Below are 8,886 nucleotides of genomic sequence, written 5' to 3'. Positions count from 1 at the left end.
CATTCTTTTCTTGTAGGTAAGTACCTAAAAATGGTTGGTTGGCCATTATGTAACTTTGTGTTTAACTTTTTACAAATCTGCCCAACTGTTTTCCAAAGCGGTTTCACTAGTTTTCATTCCTACCAGCTGTGTGGGAGTTTCTGCCCTCCATAGCTACACCAATGCAGGATGGTCATTCTTTCTACCTGTAACTTATAGGTCTGTACTATTTTTTAAACTATGGTGTTTGTTTTATTTTATTTTGGAGACAAGGCCATGACTGGCCTGGGACTCACTATGTTGACCTGGCAGGCCTTGAGGAAGCAACTACATGTCTGCTGTCCTTCTAGAGTGCCGGGATTAAAGGCATATCGCCACCATACCTGGCCCACTGACTGTGTGTTTCTTTTTATGCATTTTAATTTTTTCATTTTGTATTGTGTTTCTTTTTTTAGCATATACATTTATATTATTACACATGAATACAATAAACTACATACAGCAGGAAGAACCATGAGACAACCAGGAATTATATAAATGTTACATTAATAGTGATTTGGCTATTTGTATTTGGCAAACTTGAAGTAAACATCTTTTCTATTTTGTTGGGTCTAAATGTCTGAATGAAAATCAATATCTATCATATCTCATCTCTATTAACTTAGAACAACTATCTTGATCTAAAGACATCTTAACCCCTAACCAACTAAGCTTAATTGCAAGATTAACCATCCGGTCTTCAACCCCATCAGAGACTTGAGAAGGAATACACTTTAAATACCTGAGTGAACCAGAAGTGCAGATTAGCAGCTTCCAAAATGAAAAAAAAATGATTGAGACAGTTTACGGCCTGAACAGTCACCCAACACTCTTTATAACGTTGAAGCATCATCTTTGGCCTTCTAGCCCAATATATCTGATAGACATATTTGTGAGGCAGGAACTATTGAGGACTTGTTTGCCGTGTCTTGGCAGAGTTCAGCCGTCGACTCTGCCTGCATCTAAGATTTCCCATTTTAAGCAGAATTGCATTTTTATTTGCTCTCTCTTTTCAAAGAAATAAAAATAAAACCCTACAAGATGCAAAAATGGAAATTAAAACAAACAAAAGTCAGTAAGACAAGCATGGGCCTTGCCCTAAAGTGTGCCTGATATACCCAGGGGCACTCTATTGCAGAAAACTGATTTTCCCTTTGCTAGCAGATATCAGGTGCAAATAGCTTCTTGGTTATAGGAGAAACACATGTATATTAGGATTGCTTTGTTAATTTATGCAGACAACCTAGGTAAGAGTTTGACTGAAATGACATTTAATATGTAGACAAATTTAATATGTTTATAGATGGCTTGATTGTGAAATTTCCCTGCATAGACTCATATGTTTGAGCACTTGGTCTCTGGATGGTTGCATTGCTTTGGGAGGCCATGGAATCTATGAGATTGTGGCAAATTTAGAAGAAGTATATTACTGGGGACAGGCTTTCAAGGCTGACCAGTCCCGAGCTCTTCCCAAGCTCTTTGCTTCCTTACATGCACAGATATAACAACCCAGACTACAAGCATCTGCCACTATGGACAAAGCCACCTGAACCCAAACACCTTTTCCACCACAATGAACTAATAAGTCCTAAAACTGTGACCCAAAAGCAAATCAATTTTATTAAGTTGCTCTGTCAGACATTTTTTGTTTTCTTTTCTTTTTGTTTTTGTCACAGTGGCACAAAGCTTACTCAGAGAGAAAATTGGTACCCGAAAGTGGGGCTATTGCTGCAGTATACAACCATATGCAATTGCTAGGTCTTTAGAACTGGTTTACAGGAGGGCTGGGGAGGAGCTTCGAGGCATGGCAGATCTTCATGAGCCATCCTGGTGGCAATTTGGAAGACTGTTGATAGAAATGAGGACAGTAAAGATTGTGCTAGTGACTTCTCTGGCAGAAACAGGGAGTTTAAAAGGAAATTGAGTGGGGGCCCTTTATGTTACATTATGGTAAGACATCTTTTTACATTCTGTGCAGGACCTGAAAATTTGAGGTTAACTTAAAAATAATTAAATAATTTACTTGGCAGCAAAAAGTTTAAGTCAGCACAGATTTATATTGTAGTTACGTTTCTACTTGCTGTTTCCAGTCAGATTTATTCACGAGAATTCAAAGCAACAAATTGGAGCATGAAATATAAGAGATGTTGAGTTTGCCAAGGAAATGAACTGTGGGTATTAAAAGGAACAGACAAAGCAGGTGCAGCCATATTTGTTGTAGTAGTTAAAGAGATTGGCATTATTATAGAGTCACCTCAGTGTTTGCTTAGATAACAGCACAGCTGACTTTAGGGTAAGACACCCATCCAGTGATGTCTCCACGGTGTAAAAAAGTACGAATTAATTAGAGAGTTTTGTTTTCGTTTTAAAGAAGAGAAGCCTGTAGGGCACCTTTTTGAGCAGGGCTATCAGCGGAGGCAATTTTCCTGGTTCATCCACGTAGAAACTCATAGGCCATTGTCGTCAAGCACCGAAGAGGGTAAGCTACTTCTCAGCCTGTCAATAGAAGTAGACATTGCCCATGTAGTGCTTGTTCTGCAGGCACCAGAATACAACAGTTACAAGGTCGCTGAGCTATGCACCAAGATTCCAGGGGGGAAAAAAAAAAGGCAATGGTGACAGGCAGTGCTCGGAAGGATCAGAGTCTCTGAAGAAAGGCCCTACAATATAGATGTATAAAGCTGTGAGAGTGAACTGTGAGTTTCAAAAGAGACTCCAGAGTGTTAAAAATATCAGGAATGTGGTACATATGCCAATGTAAGCTCCAGGCAGCAAGTGGAGCAGGCCCAAGAGAGAGGCCACACATGATGCAAGGAATAGAAATGGAGTTACCCAAGCCCACCATACCCAGATGACGTCACCATGAGCCTCAGACACTGGACGTGAGATGCTGGGCTTGATGTCTACCATGTTGCATTTTGAACTTGCTTGGGTCCATTCTACTCTTATTTAAGGAAACGATTACAATATGACACTGTGTATTGGAAGTATGTACTTTGTTTTGGCTCTATAGGAATCCACAGGTAAGGGTTTGCTTGCATCTCAGAGACTCTATGAACCGTTGAACAGTGTTGGGACAGCTCAGGGAAGTTCTTCTGAGGTGTATTAAGTGCACTTTGCATTATGAGGCAGCCACATGCCTGTGAGGGCCAAGGGTAGAACGTCAAGGTTTGAGTGTGAAACGTTGCCCTTTCGTTTGTTTGCTTGGATACTCAGTCCCCAGCTGGTTGACTGCTATTTGATAGCTGGTAGACTTTGTGGGCTGGGGTCCAGCTAGGGAAAGTGGGCCACTAGGGGGCAGGTCTTGAAGATTATACCTGTTTCCATGTTTTTCCTAAGCTCTCTCCTTCACCAAGGTATAGCAAGCCACTCTATAAGCTCCTGTTACTATGGGCAGAGCCATTTCCAACTGCTGTCTCTCTCTCAACAACCCTTTTCTTCATTAACTTGCTTCTGAAAGGTATTTTGTCATAGCAATAGAAAGTTAGTAACCCATGCAGATAGATATTTTAGAATCATTTCTCTCCACACAAGTATACTTAGGCCTTCCTCAGTTTCTATCAATGATGTTTTTCAGTTTAAGCATATATATCTTTCATATCATTGGTCTGGTTTATCTATTAAGTGTTTTTTTTTTTTTATTTCTGAGACTATTGGTACTCTGGTGAATTTTCATGAGTGTAATGCAGTTTCCTGGGGTTTCCCTTCTAGTCAGTTTTGTCCTTACTGCTATTCTGTGCTGCAAACTTTGGCTGAATTGGTGTTTCTGAACTCTTGACTTTGTCTGTTCAACATAAGCCTACTGCATGCACCATCTTTCTATGCTCGACAGCCTTGAAACATGGTCAAGGTCATAAATTATGGCCATCCATGACTCTGAGCTCTATATCCTTTTTTTTCTGTCCAGTGTCTGAGAAAACATTTTCCCGATATACACATTAAGTATTCCTAATAAAAAACACAAAATATGCAATTCTTCAAAATGTAAACCTTTTGTAATTAATGCTCACATAGCACTAAGATGCAGAAATGGTGTGTTGGACCTTTTGTGCCAGGTCACAGTCAAAACACAATAATATTGAATTTTTTGTAGTAGTATCTTCTGCTTAGGAGTATAGATTAATAAGAACATAAATAATGTTGGCCTAGATGCATGCTCCCTTCCCAATATATCTCATTATTATGTGTGAATATTCCAAAATCTAAAAATCTCTGAAATCTGAGGTACTTTTGGTCTTGAACATTTTAGATAAGAGATAGTAAACATGTATTTATCTAATTGTTGATGATTTTATGTCAGGCAGGAGGGTAAACCTGGCCTTTATTACTCCGTCATGGCTCTAAGCAGAAATCTGTTTCATTACTATTTAAATGGCGGGAATAAACATCCTCCTGAGAATACCGTTATCTCTAGCTATGGGTCTTACCATATTCCCAGCAATGCCTTTGGGAGAAGTTGTCTGGTCTCAAGACTGAGATGTCTTTACCCACCACTCTTTAGTCAGCTTCTGTCTAGATTCTGGCTCATCCCACCACTGAGAGTTTGTAAATACTGAACTATCTCTGAAGTTGGAATAATCTTTAGACCCAATCTTATTTAAGCTTTTTAATACATTTGAGACATCTCATACTCTTCAGTCTTTTTCTGACAATATTTACTCATCTTTTCTCTCATCTTTTTCTTGGGTTCCTTTGCAAGTTCGTCTTCATCTATGAAGGACAATAAATTCTTGAAGGTCCCTAGATTCCCTGCAGGTCCTCTATTTTTCTCTATCATGTGTATTTATTTCATGAGCTATCTCCCACACACTCATAGCTTCAAAGATAACTCAGCTGTCTGCTAGACGTGTGTACCAAGTGGCTCAGCATATCCCAAATTTAACTTATCATCTTATCCCAGGCTTGTTCTTCTCAGAAAACAACATAACAAAGGGAGATTTTGCTGTGCCTGTGTGAGTAGCATTATTATACATCCAGGAACTGAGTCAGGAAGCAGTCCCGTTCTTTCCCCGCTTCTTTAACTGGGTCTTCATTGTCTGGCACCACCTTGCTTGGCCCACCCTGCTGGCTCCTTCTCCTGCCACTCTCCCTCTACCTGCTGTGGACTCCAACTACCTTGGTCTTTTCTGCGTTCTTTGAAAGCATCATATTTTATTATGTCATTGGTCACTTCTGCTCTTCCAATTTTTTCCTTCCCTGTTAAGCTCTGCTCAGTGCTTTGTCTCTCACCTCACACGTTATTAGGAAAAGCAGTCATTACAAACTTTCTAGGCCAGCTCAACAGCTTCTTTTTTTTTTTCTGTTTACATTTCTTTGAAGTACTAAGTATGGTTTGCAATGACATATTTCTGTGTGTTTTCTTAATTTTTTGCCTCCTGCTGTCTGCAACCTAAGTAGAAATGGTAGTGATGGAGTAAGCAGAAACAGTGGTAGAAATACTGTCTAATTTTGCTTATCTTTATAACTTCAAAGCCTCAAAAACTCCCTGACCAATGTCAGACCTTTGGTATTCTCTTGAATAAGTGAACACATAAGACCTCAGAGCCCGTCCTTAATAATGAGAGCCAGGTGGTAATTACAGTTACAGCTCCATTCCAGCATCAGCTTCACCGTGATCAACACTCTTCTTGTATTGCCACAAAGTTCCCAACCTTAAGAAAGTCTCCGTCTCCCTAGACACAACCCCAGTTCCTGCTTGCCTTCATCTGTCCTCAGCCCTCCCACCCACCTGTCACTAATACCAGTAAGTGCAGAACCACCCACCTGCCCATTGTTTGTCCCGAGGCAAAGCGGCCAGCCTTAGCACTTCTGTCCCTTCTGTTTAAAGTTAGTTCTATTTTTGAACGCCTGTCTAATCTCCGTAGCTAGTTTCGAAAGCTGGTTATGGCTGTAGGGGGATGAAAGGCAGTTGACCATGAGCTTTCCCCAAATCAACACAACACAAGCATGAAATGTATCCACCCATACCACCCTATAGAGTGGCCTCTCTGCCCTGAAATTCTCTTTGCTTCCCTGTTCCTCCGACTTTTCCACAACCTCTGTCAACCATGATCTACCGTCTCCATAGTTTTGTCTTTCGAAGAATGTCACACAGTTGGAATCATATGGTAGTAGTTTTTTCAGATTGGATCCCTTAGTAATGCTAGTTTAAGGCTCTTTCATAGGTTTTGGGGCCTTGAGAGGTCATATTTCTCAGCATGGCAAAATAGTCCTCTGGATCAACTATAGTGTATCTGACCATCTTCTGAAGGATGCCTGTTCATAGACACAAAGGCGTCTTGCTTGCATTCAACTTTTGGTAATTATGAAGAAATCTACTATTCATGTCATGTGTGTGCTTTTGTGAAGAACAGTTTCCAACTGCTTTGAATAAATGTACAAAATGAATTCTGGAGTATATAATAGTATTGTTTAAAGTATTTTTATTATTATAACTGGATTACATGAGGCCATTTTCATGTAAGTGTGTGATGTACTTTCAGCATATTTCCTCAAGTCTCTGCTGCTCTCTCCTTTCTGGCCCCTCTATCTTCCATTTTCCCTTTGTACCCCTAGACAGTGCCACATCTACTTTAATGTCATCTGTATTATATGATAGGATGACTCTTTTTATGTCAACTTGATATAAGCTAGAGTCATTTGGGAAGAGGGAACCTCAAGAAGAAAATGACCCCACCAGACAGATCTATTGGCAAGCCTGTGGTGCATTTTCTTAATTGGTGATTAATGTGGGAGGGCCCAGCTCACTGTGAGTAGTAGATTGGTCATCTTAAGTGCTATAAGAGAGCAAACTGAGCAAGCCATAGGGAACAGGCAAGTAAAACAAACTTTTCTAAGAGCTCTGCCTCAGCTCCTGCCTCTGGCTTCCTGCCCTGGCTCCCGTGGATGATGGGGTACAAGCTGCAACAGGAAATAAACCTTTTCCTCTCCAAATTGCTTTTGGTCGTGATATTTTTTTTTTACCACAGCAATAACAACCCTAGCTAATGCATATGATTTTTATGTCTATACAGAATCTAGAATCCATAAATAAGTGAAAGCATGTAACATTTATCTTTTTGAGACTGACTAAATTTGCTTAATGGGAGCCAGGCCCAGTGGCCCATGCTTGTAATTGCCTGCAGAGACAGGCATATCTCTGTGAGTTCAAGGCCAGCCTGGTCTACAAAGTGAATCCAAGACAGTCAAGGCTACACAGAGAAACCCTATCTTGGAAAGAAAAACCCAAACTGCTTAATGGGATTCTTTTCAGCTGTGTGCATTTTTTTTCCTTGCAAGTGACTTACCTCCATTCTTCTTTGTGGCTGAGATAATTCCATAGTGGATATACACTCCATAGCTTAGTCACTGTGAATAGTGCTGCAGTAGACATCAATGTGCAAGTATGTCCATTAAATGTTGACTTGGAGTCCTTCAGGCAAATACTCAGGAGTAGGGCATAGCTAGGTCATGTTAGTAGGTCTATATTTAGTTTTCTGAGGAGCCTGGATGCTGACCTCCACTGGGGCTGGACTAATAATTTACATTCCTGCCAACTGTTTATAAGAGTTCCCTTCTCCCACATCCTCACTAGCGTTTGTTGTTAGTTGTTTTCTTAATTGCAATTCCGACTGCGGTGAGACAGACTCTCAGTGTAGTTTCTGTTTGCATTTCTCTGACAGTGAGTGCTTTGGAATGCACTTTCACACACTTACTGGTCCTTGGTAGTTTACCTTTTGAGAACTGTGAGCCCATTTCATTTAGTTCATTTATAGCTGGGGTTGTTTGATTTCTTGTTGGTTTTGAGTTATTTGTATAGTCTGGATACAATGAGTTTATTGATTTACTCACAGAGCCTGTGTCATGGTCTACTCACCGGAAACTGACTCCAAAACAACCACACCACAGAAAGGTGTCATCCAGCATGGATGGCAAGTTCTCCACCGTTGCACAGCGTAATCCCCTCTTTAATTAACTTTCCACACACAATATATTCACCCACCGCCTGTGACTGCTAGCCCATATGCAGCTTATACAGAATTGCATGCAGCTGAGAGGAAGGTACAGGAAACAAAGGCTGGAATCTCAGGTGAGGGTCTAATGACTTTCTGGACATTCTTCTGTGAAGGAGCACCAACAGGCCAGATCTTGACGATCTCGTGGGTGTAGTCACAGTTGCTGTGATGGGGATGCCGATGGCTGGGATGCTTAGACCACCACAACAAGGCTCTGTAGTATAACTTGAAAACACATAGGTGATACCGCCTGCATTGATTTTTGTTTTTGTTTTTGTTTTTGTTTTGCTTTGGAGCGGGATGGTCAGGGTTACTTTGGCTATCTCTAGTGTTGTCCTAGGTAACCACAACTGTCAACTTGACAAAGCTGGCTCTGCCCTCTGTAACCTCCACCATGCTATCTGTTCCTGGGGCTGGGCCTTGAATCCTACTCAGAGTCCTTGCCATGTTGTTGTCTGACTAGGCATTAATTACTCTTCTAATAAACTCTCTAGCAACTCATCTCAACGTCCCTCGAGCTCCTGGGGAAACTTTCAGGAAGTCCTCGCTGGGGGTTCCTGCTGAATTCAGCCAAGGCCTCTGCCTCAACCTCACAGCATTACACTTCAGCCCAGACCCCCACATCCAGGACTATTCCCTAATCCCGTGCAGGCTCTGCAGCAGCCTTTCCCCGGAGCTGTTCCCAGGCCCTAACGTGTACAGAGAGAGGAAGCCGTAAACTTCTATCTGATGGCTCCCTCTGACCTTGGTTGGAGCTCTGTGAGCTCAGACTGAGGCTTCAAGTCATCAGGATTCACGATCAATTGTGTGTCCAGCTCTTGGCAGTTAACTGTCCCCGTGACACCAGTGTGTGTGAGGGAAGTCCTTCTCTGGC

At 41.3% G+C, this 8,886-nt stretch overlaps 1 long non-coding RNA gene across 1 annotated transcript; it reads right to left on the bottom strand.

Moving 5' to 3' along the window:
* Positions 1–1,533: 1,533 nt before the first annotated feature.
* LOC311598245 lies at positions 1,534–7,407 on the bottom strand. The gene is made up of 3 exons (XR_014779522.1): positions 7,305–7,407; positions 2,410–2,514; positions 1,534–1,864 (listed from the first exon to the last, which is right to left on the bottom strand). It is a non-coding gene; the product is annotated as an uncharacterized lncRNA (long non-coding RNA).
* Positions 7,408–8,886: the final 1,479 nt, after the last annotated feature.

Source organism: Acomys minous (assembly GCF_964271855.1).
Source record: "Acomys minous genome assembly, chromosome: 5".
Taxonomy (NCBI): domain Eukaryota; kingdom Metazoa; phylum Chordata; class Mammalia; order Rodentia; family Muridae; genus Acomys; species Acomys minous.
Note: the sequence above shows the minus strand (reverse complement) of the source record. Positions and strands in the feature narration are given on the sequence as shown.